The sequence below is a fragment of the Opisthocomus hoazin genome, chromosome 13 (genome assembly GCF_030867145.1).
Source record: "Opisthocomus hoazin isolate bOpiHoa1 chromosome 13, bOpiHoa1.hap1, whole genome shotgun sequence".
Lineage (NCBI taxonomy): Eukaryota > Metazoa > Chordata > Aves > Opisthocomiformes > Opisthocomidae > Opisthocomus > Opisthocomus hoazin.
In genome coordinates, this window is record NC_134426.1 from 25489767 (window position 1) to 25503752 (window position 13986).

The window sequence follows — 13986 nt, forward strand, 5'->3', positions numbered from 1 at the left end:
CCCTTACTGTAAGGGCTCTGATGGCTCACGCAGGCTACGGCTGATCTGAAAATGTCAAAGGGGACCAAAGGTCAAAATTTCCATAAATTAGACCCTGGCTTGCTACCTAACACTTAGTAGGCTTCTCCAGCCAGTCAACACGGTGAACTACAGGCATTCAGCCCAGCAGTTCTGCTGCAGCCCCATCCCACTGCCCCTCTCCTGAACTGGCGAGACCATATGTGCAAGGGGAAGGAGTGTCTTCAGAGCTGCTTTCCTCCAAGAAGAAGAAAGGAGCAGGACGAAGGGACACTGGACAGAGGTGAGTGCACTATCCCTTACTCCTAGAGAGGTGTCTTTTAGCTTGGGGAGCAGTTGTGGGGAGACTGTACTTTTCTGATCCTTGTTTTGAGAAACTACAATCCAGTCTTTCCTGGAGCTAAATAACATCTTTTTAAAGGTAAATTTCAGTACGATACATGTGTTCAGCACAGAAGTGGGTATTCGTGGTTTAGGGTTTGCTGAGCATTAAACAGTTGAAACACTAGGCACTGTTGAGCATCCCCAAGCATTTGTAGGGGTATGGGCTTCACTTACAACTGGCTAAACTGCTGCTGGGTTCTGCAGGGCATATGTGTGCCTATATTACGGTGGTGGTATTATAATTGTTGTTATTATTCTGTTTAAAGTTAGTGGTGTGTTGCTCACTCAAGATGGAGCTCTCTTGTGTGAAGTACAGGGTGGGCAGGTGGTGAGAAATGCTTCTGTCCTGATGGCTGTGATGGAAATGACTCGATCTTTGGTCAGAAATCCTCCTGGAGCCGCAGTATCCGGCTCTTGGCCAGCGAAAATTTGCCTGAATGGAAACTTAGTGAAGGGTATGGTATGCAGACACAGATGTGTATACGGGGTAGTAGAATTAGACCTGTTGAAACAGGACATAAATATTGCATGGTGCCCTACTGAAGGAGAAAAACAGCAAGTGGGGGATTTTCAGTTGAGGCCATGTTCTTCTGCTGAAACCCTTCTTAGTTCAGCAGTTCTTAATTTGCTGGAAGGAGTCACTAGGGACTGGTACATTCCTGTGTCTTGGCTTGGGAACAGGGAAACTGGGCCCTTGTGTATGCGGTGGGACAAGGAGGAAGAAAAAGTCTGGAGGGAAGTTTTCTGAAGCAGCGGAGTGTAGACAAGCAGGTGCAAACACAGTGGTACAAGGGCAGCAGTGTGTGAAGGCATAGGCTGTGGGACAGTGGCCTCCACTACCGCACTAACTCCAAAGGAATAACCCTGCCTAGCTGGGAATTTGAGTGTAAAACAACAACGAATAAGGAGTGGGGAGTTAAGTAGCAGAAAACTAGAAAAAATTCCAGCAGGACTGTATCTGTTAAGATTCACTCTCAGGCAGAGGTGTAATTCTGACAACATCGATTAAAGAGAGCTTTGTGAAGCACACATTTCTCAGAGGTTCTCCAACTTTTTTTCCATTGGTCCATTTTGTTATAAAACGCAATCCCCAGGCCCAGTCCTGAAACGAGTAAAGAAGTGCGTGTGAAGAAACCGCTGTGCTTTGCTGGGAGCTGCAGGGGCTCAGCACTGCTCAGGACCAGAGGCCTGCTGTGTGCCAGGCTGGTGATACCGCACGTGGCATTGACAGCTCTTCTCAGGTGATGAGCAGAGCATCAGGGGTGCAATGTGATCTGCACCCTGGCTCACCGAGCTCCATTCAGTTGTGTCTGAGGTTCCCAGGTAAGGCTTTACAAACCAAAAGCTGCTGAGGGCTATGTGGTCTTCAGAGATCCCTCAGTCAAGTGCTGTGACTTCATCCACATGCTCGGGTGTTTGTTCCTCTTTGCCACTGTCTGCCTTGCCAAGTACCATGGGACTCACGCCTGGCACTCCTCTCACTCCTGGGATCCTCTTGCAGCCTCTCTACAACCCCGACCTTTTCTTTGTCCTCCTTCTCTATGTCCAGGTTCTGGCCAGGCTCCTGCATCCAGCACAGGTGTGCTACAACATCCAGCAGCCCTTTATGGCCATGAATATCCCACTAGTAAGATACATCATGAACAGCCAGATCACGAGCACAAAATGATGCAGCGCAGGTGGGAAGTCATGAGAGACAGGCTGCGTGGACGGGAACCCTGACAGCCTTCCTGGTGTGAGCAGCCCTGCTTCTGGATAAAAGCTGGTATCCGTCTCTGAATCCACTGGGATTCAAACCTCTCCATGCTTTGATGAGTCCTCTGCCTCCAATTTTCCTAGCTGTTCTCTTAGCTAGATTTGAGTGCTTTAGGAATCTGCTGTCCCACAGACATGGCAGAATGTCAGCATCACGTGCTAAGTTTCCTTCCACTGCTGCCAGGCTTGAAAGACAAATACAGAGAGGGAAGAAAGAGACAGGATACAAACACCTACATCAGGACTTTTTCTGAAGTGGGCTGGATGGCAAAATGGGAAGAATGCTAGGAATGTCCATTCTGGTTCACTGTCGAACCCGATCCTTCAGAACACCCACAGCATAACTAGTCCCAGCAAGAATGGCTTGGGCCCTAGTTGGAGGTAACTATGCTCTTTGATTCCCTCCAAAGAGGTGCAGCCTTTCCTCTCTGCAGTGTGTTCCTGGCAGCAGTGTTGAAAGGCACCGAAGCAACAGCATCACTGAGGGGAATATGGCCACAGAGCAGGACCCAGGTACATGAGGCTCAGATCACCCTTGCCTGGCAACTCATGGAGTTGTTCACTGCAGCCCAGAATGATGCAAAGCACGAGGGTGACATACCGCTGCTCGCTGCCCAGGTCCAGATGATGACACAAAGAGCTGGAAGCACATCCGTAGTGCTGGACCTGGACACCGCATGCCAATAATGATTCATCTTGTAGGGCAGCATGGCAGAGTTCAAATCAAAGGAATCTTTCTGCCTGAAAAGCAGAGGCCATCTACCAAGAGACAAAATCACCTCCTGAAAGGTCTGCTCATTTGTTTTTAGGCAGCCACCCCATAAGAAGTTTTTCACCCTGGACTCTGAGTCTTGGCTTTCAGGTCCAGTGAAGGCCACAGCCCCGAAGGAAACAAACTCACACAGGCAGTTGCTGCTGAGAGCTTGTCTCAGGAGATACCTGGTCTTCTTGCAGCATCCTCAGGCATGGCTTTGCCAAGTCACTACAAGGGCTTGTATCTTGTTCCTGTCTCCTATTAGCACTGCGTCAGTCCTGCACTGTGGGAGCAACCGGAAAGCAGCTCCCTCAAGTCATGGCTGCACCTGCCCTGGCCCTGTTACCCTCACCAGATAAACAGTCGCTCCTAGCAGTGACTGGGAACAAACTGTCTAGCAGGAAAGGGGAACGAGAGCCACAAAATCTCCTGCTCTGGAGTCAGGAGTGCCTGTTCTTGGCAACATATCAAAGGAAGCCAATTTCATTTGAGTATTCTGGGCTTCACATAAAGACAGGGCATCTCCCAGACAAGACAGTAAACTTTGCAACTGCAGTAAAGAAGGATGGTCTTTGAAGAACATGCATAAGTTCATAAGCAATGTTGCCTTCTTACATTTGACTGCAGTTTGTACAGTTTGTGCTACAATCAAGGCAAAAAAATACCCGAATGCTGCATTATAGAATGAGCAAAGGGTCCGAAGCACAGAGAAATCATCAAAAAGACTTCTGCTGACTCTGCTTGCCTTTGAGTAGGGCCCTACATGCAGAGTATTTGATTACCTGTGGAGTCCAGTTGGCATTTGCTGATATTGTTACATACTTGACTCAAAACACACCTCCCTGCCTCACTGCCCTGGAGATGGACCTGCCCATTATCCTGTGAAATTTCCTTTGCTTGTCTGTCAGGGCTGCTGTGCTGTAATCTTGGAGGACAATCAACAGCGAAACCATTCATAAATCACAGCTAACAGAAAAGACGCCGATAGGGTCTTAAATTTCAAGCCTGCAAAGCCATCATTTCAACAATGACAGTCAAAGGGGAGATTAAGAATTCTTTTACACGGAAAAGTTTTTCTTGGAAGAGCAGCCCCCTCTTTGGTTGCCTGTAAATATAGTCATGTGGATTTGATTTTTACATGGCCCTTCTGCCCACTTGCAGGGAACGCTCTGCAACCCCAGTGGGCCTGTTCTTGCACCGAACTGGCGTGTGGAGGGATTGCGGCGGGATTTGAATAAGGCATCAAAAACGAAGATCTAAAGCTTTGCCCGGTGCTAGCAGAGGCCAAATGGGCTGCCTGTTTGGGAGGCAGTGGCAGGACGTTCCAGAGAGCCAGACCCCCCTTGGCTCAAGTCCACCATGCCTCTGGGTCCAACTGCAGAATGGGAATAAGACCGGTGCCTTTTTTTATGGTGCAAGTAAAGTATTCAGAGATTATCTGTACTTGCACCTCATGGTGTTTAAGGCTGTAAGGGTATGGTGAAGTCTATTGCCAAAAAGTGAATGCATGGCTGGATTAACACCCCACCCGGAGGGTTGGTGATCTCTCTCTGATTCAGACTGAGTCTTGCCTTGCTTTGTTCTTTTGGACTAAGCGCTATGCTAAGCAGAAAGGGAGGGAGTGTCTTTGTGTGGTTCTTGCTCTCCCTGCTGTGGATGACGACCAGCAGTGCTCACAGGATCTGTCTTCAGGTTGAGAAGAGCAAGTCCCAGACAGGCTCCAGACACATGCTCATGGCTGTCCCCAAACAGCCCAGTGGGAAATGGACTCTGCCTGTTCAATGCAACTCGGGGATAAGAAATGTTTACAGCATGGTTTCCTGCTAATGTTAACAAGTGCTATTTAAATAATTCCTTGGAGTAAGGTCTAACCATAGCTGCCTCCATTTCCATCCACAGGGCAGAGTAGAAGAGCTAATAATGGCATTACTGGTCAAAGATGGATTGACTTGCTCAGACCTAACCATTTTCAGAATCACTGGTGGACAGGTAGGGCTGGCTTAATACTACGAGTCTAGTGGTTTGGCTTCCAAGGGTGCGTAGCACCGATGCTGCTGTGGTAACAGGTAGCTTGAACCATGAAGAGCTTGAAAACAGGAGGGATGTATCTGGTTATCTGTAGAGGATTTAGTGCCAACCTTGCCTGGGGCATTCTCACTTTCTAATTATCAGGCCCTCCAAGAGAGATAGATAAACAGCCCATTTAAAAGAAAAAAGTCTGATTACTGCATGTATTTAAAGCTGGCTTATTAAATTAAAAACAGCAGATCAGTTAGTTCAGTTAAGCTACCTGAGGTTGTGGAGCCTGAAAGAACCATTTTTTTTAACTGAAGAAAAAAATATCAAAATCAAATCCTGCTATGTGGAAAGATTTGGGTTTTTTGTTTGCAAAGGAAGCCTTGCCCCTTACTGTGAGAAAATGTAACTCATAAAGCATCTTGATGAAATCCTGCAAAGGAGCAGAGTTGGAGGAATGAAAGCCTGAAGATGCAATGGGAGCCGAGAAGAAACACCATGTGGAGGAATACAATCTGCTAAGACATCTAATGTGCTTTCCTTCAGTTACTCTTCCATTGAGAGTGGGAACTAGGTGGCTCTCTGCTGGTACGTTTACACTCCCTGATTTCTAGACATACACTGTGTTTCCTGCTTCTATTTTTCTAGCCTGCTTAGTTTTGAGACAAGCAAGGGAAAATATTACAGTGGGAAGGACGCTTCTCTTCTAAGCATGGTTAGAGGGAAAAAAAAGCACACCAAAAACTACACTCAAGAATTAAAAAATCTTTCAAAAAAGCAAGTGTTTCACAGCTGAAGATTTTCTGGAGTTTTTTAAAAAATGGAAGAAGCATGGATAACAGTGAGGATAACTCTCCACAAGAAAAAACCAAAGCATTTTCTTCAGATTTTTTTTTTAAGTGATCATTTAGAATACAGCACCAGAGGAGAGATGTAAAGCCTCACTGAACAGTTTACAGATTAAATTCTTGACTCAACAAATAGCTGTCTTTAGAAGGAGTCTTACAGTTTGTGCTCTTGGCTAGCCTGTTGTGATAGTGTTGTGTCTCTGATTTATGACATATTATTCCCTCCTGTAATGTCTAACCATCAATGGCACATCTCTTCTCTAGGTATCCTCTCTGTTTAGCACATTTATAAAGCTTGGAAGGACAACCACAGCTCTCAAATTGCCTGTTGAGATGTGGCATGTTGAAAACAGGGCATGACACAGTGACACGTGATGGACAATCGGAGAGATGGCTCCACTGGTCTCTTAGCTCTATTTCCTACAGCTTTAAATCAGGTATGACATGAAAGAAATTATTTGTGCACCATATGGTGACCTGAGGATTGGAAGGTCATCTTCTTCCAAGAGCAGTAGCTGTCAACCTGTCACTTGTGGAAGGAAACCAAGAAAAGCAATTCTAGTCAGCTTAAGTTCACTGTACAGGAGCTGCAGCACTGCTGAGAGTCCACAAATGGAAAAAACCCAGTCAGAATTTACTGTCCTAGGGATCTTTTCAAGTTAAAAGTCTTTGGTTCCCATGTCCAAGTTAATATCCCACTGAAAACCAGCTGCTTCTTGATCTCAGCATCTCTCCTAATGAAAGAATGGGAGCTGAGAATTGAGCCTTCTTGAAGGCTATCAGTCCACAGATGCTGGAACCTGGTAAATTTGCCATAAGAGGTCATTTTGCTGGAAGTCCAGTTTCCTTCGTGTTTATCCTTATCAGCCAGCTCCTAGCAGATCCCTCAAACACAGCCCTCTCCCGTGGCTATCCAGGAATAACCCTGTATCACTGGGAATCTTCTCAGCCTTTTCTGAATTCTATAATAATCACTTACAGAGAGAGACTGACCTCTCTGTATGTGGTGCTCAGAGGGACTCACCTAGGTACCTCTCACTAGTGTTTGACCGTGCTGCATCCAGCTGCTTGACAGATGGGTCTGAAACAACACCCCCAGGCGTGAGATTCAAGCTTGGGCTAAGCTGGTCAGGCAAAGCTTGCTGCATTTACTGAATTGCCATCAAGGTTTTAGCAATGGTGGATGGCCAAGTGTGGTCACCTGTCCCCTGTCAGCTGGTCTGAGACCACTGGAGTCATCAGCTAAATTGCCCTGAATTGACAACCTGCAGATTTAAAGCACTACAACCCAGTCCCCGTTATGCACACAGCTCCCATTTCCTTTTGTATTTCTTTAATAGAAAAATAACAGGAAAAGCAATTACTGGCCATATGAAATGTAAGTTCATACGGTACTTCCCATAAGACTTCAAGCAACTCCTTGTTAAAGCAGATAAGTTAATCTATCTTTTGGTACAGGTCACAGTAGGTTTTCAGCCTTAAATCATCATAGCACAGTAACTAATGGCATTTACCATAGAAATGATGTTGAAAAAACAAGAAATCTGGGCAATTATTAGGTGTATATTTCTGGTGAAAACAGCCCACGTAAAGGCAATGTCAATGAAAAGGATGATTGATCATCTGGATTTTGCTCCCTTGCGTTTTCTTGCCCACTTTCTCTACACCGTAGTTAACTGTTGCACAATTATTGTAATGAAATTTGCTAGCAGACTTTTCAGCTTGAGGAACTCTGGCACTGTCAGGCCGGGCTCAGCAGGGCTTTTTACCCATGGAGGCTGATACTGCACAGCAAGAGGAGCATGGTCCCTTCAGGCATTCAGCTTTCAGAAAGACCAAGGTAAGAGCTTTACCAGAGTCGGGTTTTTTCCACTTTGAATTCTTGGTAAAATGCTGTATGTTCCAGTCTTGACTCAGAGCTCATTAAAGTCAATGCAAAGACTCTTGTTGGCTTTAATGAGCAGTGGTTTGAACCCTAAAGCTATTACATGATCAAAACTCTCACCGAACTGTAAATGTGGAGGTGTTCTATTACATGATCAAAACTCTCACCGAAATGTAAATGTGGATGTGATTTGTTTGCATTGCAGATATAACATTTGGCTACAAGGCAGGGATGCTTGGGATTGTTTTCTGTATGGTCTTTGTGCCTCTTTCAGATGCCCAGTAGTTTTACTGGATTGTTTATAATTTTGTTTATTAGGTTAAATAAATTGGCTAGATTCAACCTCAATGTAAAACAGAAGCAACTGAAAGCTACTGAAGTTAATGAGTGAAATTTGGCTTCTCTTACAATACGTATAGTTTTGCTCAGCTGTTGGCCGCTGGTGTGAGAGAGCTTGTTCTCATGGTACATCTGGTCCACCCGTGTGCCACAGCACCATGAGAAAAGTCCTAGTACTGACCTGCAATACAGAATTTGCAGTGGGAAGGACAAGTCCATGAAGCAATGGCAAGCAAAGGAAATCAATGTGCAGTAGAAGAAAATGTGCAATACACACAAAATAATTTATTTCAAGCCTGCTCAGAAAAAAAAATCAGGGACAAATCCAAAGCTTGGAGCTCAGAGCTTCTCACTGAGTGGTATCATTCTGAACTGCCTTTGGAAAGGTGTGTCACTTGTTCTCTAGACTGCCACAACACCCTGGGATGCTGTAAAAATAGCTGGCAATGCCTGACTGACAGGCAGGAGACGTGTGACCCTAAATTATGATGTTTTCCTTTTCATGATGAAATGAATGCTGCCTTAGACAGAGGCTGAAATACATCTGTTTGCGGTGGGAGTGCCATTTTAGGCCCGTTTCTTTTGAAACTGGGATTGGAATTGCCAGGGATCAGCAGAGCTACGGGCTCACAAAGAGGGCACTGTCTTTGAGGGATCTTTACATAAGCCCTGCACAACCAAGGCAACAGGAGTTTGCACAGCTGCTGCTGGAAGCAAACATGTACTTTTAGCTGACCTGGGCTGATGACTTCGGGCGTTAAATCTGACGCTTTCCAGATGTACAGACCTCTCCTGGCACAGTCCCCAAACATTCAGTCCCCGGGTAAAAAGGAAAATAATAACAATAATAATAGCAATAATAAAAGGGCACTGTAAATACCACAGTGTAGTGTATATTCCAGAGCTGACATTTACAGATCTCATGGCCCAGTTCGAAGGTGAGTGGCATTATCCTCTCCTAAGAGCTGTGTTTTGACCCACATTTGATTCAGAGTGCTGCATGTGTCCCGTCTCTGGTCAAGCACCTTATTCAGAAAAGGTGGCTGAATATCTAGAGCTCTTATTGCCTGCTGGGAATTGGCGACTATCTGTCTGTAAGCACAAGACCCCCGGTGAACAGCCCTCAATCTGTGCTGGGGCCCAGGAGCATGCACAGGACATGCATCTTGCCAAACAGTTGACAAGCTAAGCTTTATGATTCATGGCAAAACTGAACCTTGCACATCAAGGGACAGACTTACGAGTGAGGATGGGATGGGATGCTTGTGAAGTATTGTCACTGGACAGGAGACAGGGAGGGGGCTGGCTGCTCCCCCACATCATGTCCTGACTCCATCTGTGCTGCTGCAGGTTACAAGCTGTGCTGCAGAAGTCACTGATGACTACACACCAGGCTTTGGGATGACATTGTTCACCTGATTCTCAGAAGGAAACGGAACCTCATCCTTGCTCCAGACCCAGTATAAATTGTTTTCCTCCCTAGATTGGTTATTTTTAACAGTAATTCCCTCCTCCATTCATCCCTGCAGCTCTTGGATGTTGAGATATTCTTAGGGAGGGCGATGGAAGGGCGTGGGGTGCCTGAAGAGGATCATTTATTTTATTCCATTTTATTTAGGTGTGGTATTTATAAAGGCTCCAAAATTGGCAGCGAGAGAAAGGCAAATATTCTTCTGAAAAGGAGACTGCCTCAACAGAGACAGCTGCACCCCAGCCTCTCCTCATTCTCCCTGCCAGTTCTCTCAAGCGTGACCTGGTTTGAGGACCACCTTCGATGAGATCAAAAGGTGATTTTCCCAGTGCTTGCTCCACATGCCACTTTCACACTGCCTATCAACTGGGTGGCGAGTATGTGAGACAGGAATGAATTCTGGCCTCTCTTAGCTGAACCATGAATAACTCCAGGGAAGGCAATGGTGCAATGAAGGTCAAATTAGATCTGAGGGAGCCTACAAAGCCCTAGAGATGTGTTCTTGCCATGGTGATCTGGGGCATCCATGGAAGTGGTTACTTAAAACTATCTGCTTTCTGATCAGCTGGCAGTTCTTTAATCTCTCCAGCCTGGGGGATTGCCCGTTATCCTGGGAAAGGATGCTGAAAATATGAGGCAGACAGCTGCTGAGAGAGGGTCATGTTTGGTGCTCATTTCTGTAGGGCTTTTCAGCTACAGAGCACTAAGCTTCTCGCATCTACTTTCTTCCTCAACTTTCTTGCTTTCTTACTAATTGCAGTGCTGTGAAAGGGAGATTTGCTTCCTTGAAGCGTTACAGAGTGCAAAGTAATGTGCAAAATTTCTGTCTCAGGGGAATTTTTAAGCTTTCTTTCTCTCTGTGTCTGTGAAGAAACACGGATGTTTCCAAATTTTTCATGGAATACAATTTCAAATCACCTTGCTTTGCAGGCAGAAATAGGTTTTACTCTGACATTTTTTGATCAAAAGTAAACATTTTGGCATGCTCCAAATTGATATGCTTCACTTTAGTTTGTTCAATTAACCCAAAAGCTTTGCTTTAACTCCATTCAACCCTGAACGTCAGCCTTGAATTGTATTTTCTCCTGACAGCTCTCATCCACGATCTTAATACCCATAAGAAAAATTTCTTCACTGAAAGGGTTGTCAAGCATTGGAACGGGCTGCGGAGGGAAGCGGTTGAGTCACCATCCCTGGAGGTATTTAAAAGATGTGTAGATGTGGCACTTAGGGACGTGGTTTAGTGGGACTTGGCAGTGTTAGGTTTATGATGGGACTCAATCTTAAAGGTCTTTTCCAACCTAAATTATTCTGTGATTCTGTATTTCTCCGTGGACAGTGTGTAGCTGCTATCACATCTCACAGACTGCAGAGTCCACTCTGCATCATGGTGGCTGTAGTCCTCTAGGAAACAGCCTGTAGGAAAGATGAGACATCTAAACCACAGCCCCAGTGAGGCAGTGTACTTATAGGGAAATGAGGCTTTAATGGTTTATTGAACACATTCAAACCAAAACACCGTTTTCTGATTTTGTTCCAACTGGTCCTGAAGAAAATATTGCTTCTTGACTTTCCTTAATTGAAAAAAAAAAAAAGAAGTGTATTTTTATTTCTTTATTCTGAAAGGAAAGAGGGTTCAAAATCAGGATGTTTTTCTCCCTGAAAATTTCAATTTTGTGAAAACTGCCTCTTTACTGGGCAGCCTTCCCAAAGGGAATCCCCAGCCAGCCCCAGTGCTAATATCAGTGCACAGTCTTTGGAGCCGATCCAAAGGTCATTCACACCATTAGACATTTTTATCGTGGACTTGAATAAACTTTGGACCAGGCTCTTTTGGCAGGAGCATACACAGTCTGGAAACCTAAAAATAAATCCTGATTTGGAGCCGTCCACAGCTTTTCAGCAGCCATGATGGTACATAGGTATGAGCTTGTCAGAGAGAAGGTGATGAGGTGACTTGGCCACCTCTGTGGCCAGAGTATCTTCTGCTGTTTGTTGAAATAAATAAGGGGGAAGATAGCATTCTGCAAGCTCTGTATTAAGATCTCTTGATGAAGACTTTCTCTGTGAAGCATCAGCCCCAGAATGTTTAGATAGAAGATATTGTCTCAAGAAATTATCTGGTTTTCTCTTCAGGAAGTTTTGCAGCAGTAATAGTTCTTGGAATATGTAACACTTTCATCCTCAGTCCTAGGAAATGGAGAGGTCCCTCTGCGATGCGGTTTGTCAGCAACAGTAGTTTTGCGGGCCAGAAAAAGGTGCTGTCCCAAAAGAGAAGAAGAACTGGTCAAAGCACAGAATTTGCACTTTTCCTTATTTGTATCCTGTCCATGCTCTGAGAGGTTCACAGGAAGAACTGAGAGTGAGAAGAGTGAGAAGAAAACCCTTGGTCACAATGAATCATGATCCTCTCATTCACCATGCCCGTTCCTCTTGCTGTGCACAGTGAAGGGATTGCTCTGCAAATACTGACAGCGAATCTCACGCTGTAATTACCATGTCTAAACCCTTTCACCTGGAGCTTGCTCCAGCTTTCTGCAATGACACGATTCATATCTGTGTGCGGCAAAAGCAAAGCGTTTCCAGCATCTCATTTTTATTTCTACTGCCACAAGTGTTTAATTGTGTCTGTTTCTGCTTGCTGGCTGATAAATCATTAGAGCTGAACACAAGTGACTGGTCACTTGCTGAGGTTGTACGAGTGGCCACACTTTCTGCGACATTGTTTAGATTCAAAACAAACAATAATTCTAATTTGCACAATGTATATTTAGTAGTCCAGGTGTAATGTATGTAGTCAAATTTGTGCTGATTTTCATGGTCTAATGCATCTTTGACTCAATTGGGAAATTGGGTGTGCAGAAAGTTGCAGGATTTTTGGCTTTATGGACCCTTCCGGGGGTCAGTAAGTCTCTGTGGGGCTGCGCTTCTGAAAAAGGCAATTCTAATGGAGAAGGAGCGTGCTTGGCATATGAGATCTGGGAGGATACAGGGAAGAATAGGTGATTGTACCATGTCGGGATATGAAGGCAGAGGAAGAGAGACAAGGTGATGAGGAGAGATGGAGAAAGTTACAGGCTCTTGGTCAGGTGGCAATGGGCTTGCTTATGCCAACAGCTTGTGGTGGCTGCCAGTCCTAATTCCCACAGTGCTAGTGACAGCATCCTGCTGGAGCAGTGTTGTTGGCTGTGGTCAAGCCACCAGGCAGTCCATCCAAAGGGCTCCATCTTTAGCAGGTTGGTCCATTTCCTTCCTATGCATCTTTTTCCATCCATCTGGGTACCAGATATTTTGTTTCCTACCCACAACAGGAAAGAGTTTGCCTCGTCTATGAGGTTAATAGCAGCCACTCTTCTTTTCTGTGGGTCCTTTATCAACTGATTGCTGCAATTTTCCTGATTCCCAAGACAGCTTTCACAGCTGTGGCAGTCTCTGTTTAAGCGTGTTAAGTTGTGGCAGTAATAGTGCTGGCCCTGGTGAGAACACAAATGTGTAGTTTGTTGATCCTGGACTGCAAAGCAGTACTACTGCCTGGCAACTATACCGCAAGATCTGGCAGGCAGACCTATTTCCAGCACACTTCTCTGAAAGGGGAAAGGGTGTTTTCAAATTTCTTCTTTCCCTCCCTCTCCTTCAAGTCAGAGCCTGCCAGGAAGCTTTGAAGAGAAGCTCTCGTGCTCATCTGTGCCTCCCAAGCTGAGTGTGATGGCTGGGCTTTCTCCAGGACTTGGACACCCAGCAAGGTTTGCTGGGTCTCAGCAAGTAGGTGTGGGTCACTGTAAGTTGAAGGTGAGCCAAACCCCAGCACGTGGGGTGGAGAAGGAGAAGAAATGTTGTTCTGCTAGTGTGTGTTTTTGAGGGACTCCTCCTGCCAGAAGTGAGAGTCACTTCTAATCATCCAGTGGACAAACAGGCTAATTCTAAAAGTAGGAGCCAGGGTGTCAGATGCGTGTGTTGTCATACATTGCAGGGAACTTCACACACTGGTACCCCATCACTGGAGAACTGAAGCACTCGCCAAATGTGCTTGGCTGAATCAGGACCTCTGCTCAGTTGTCCTGTGGCTTGTTGTGAATTACCACTGCTGAAGGGCTGTAGGGACACACTGAGAGCTGGGGACGTGTCACACCTCCGCTCTACATTGTGCAGGGCTGTGAAGTAGCTCATATGGGTACCTCAAGAGGGAAAGCTGCAGATTTCTGCCCTTTACCACTGGTATTTCCTGAATCTACAGCGTTGAACCCAGGGCCTTTACATCCGAGACAGGTTACATGCATTTCTTCTATGGCTGTATTTTGCGTCTGCCTTAGCGGGATTGTCCTATCTGACAGGGGGAGGCAGAACATGTGGGGAAATGGGGCTTATGAGCTGTGTCTGGCGCTGGCGCTTTGCCACCATCCCCTCTACAAGGAAACCTGCAAACCCTTTTTGGGAGCAGCATATTGTCGTAAGCACAATCATGTGTTCAGTGGATAGAGCAGTTAAATGTGCGTGTTAGGGGCCAGCTTTTCATTGA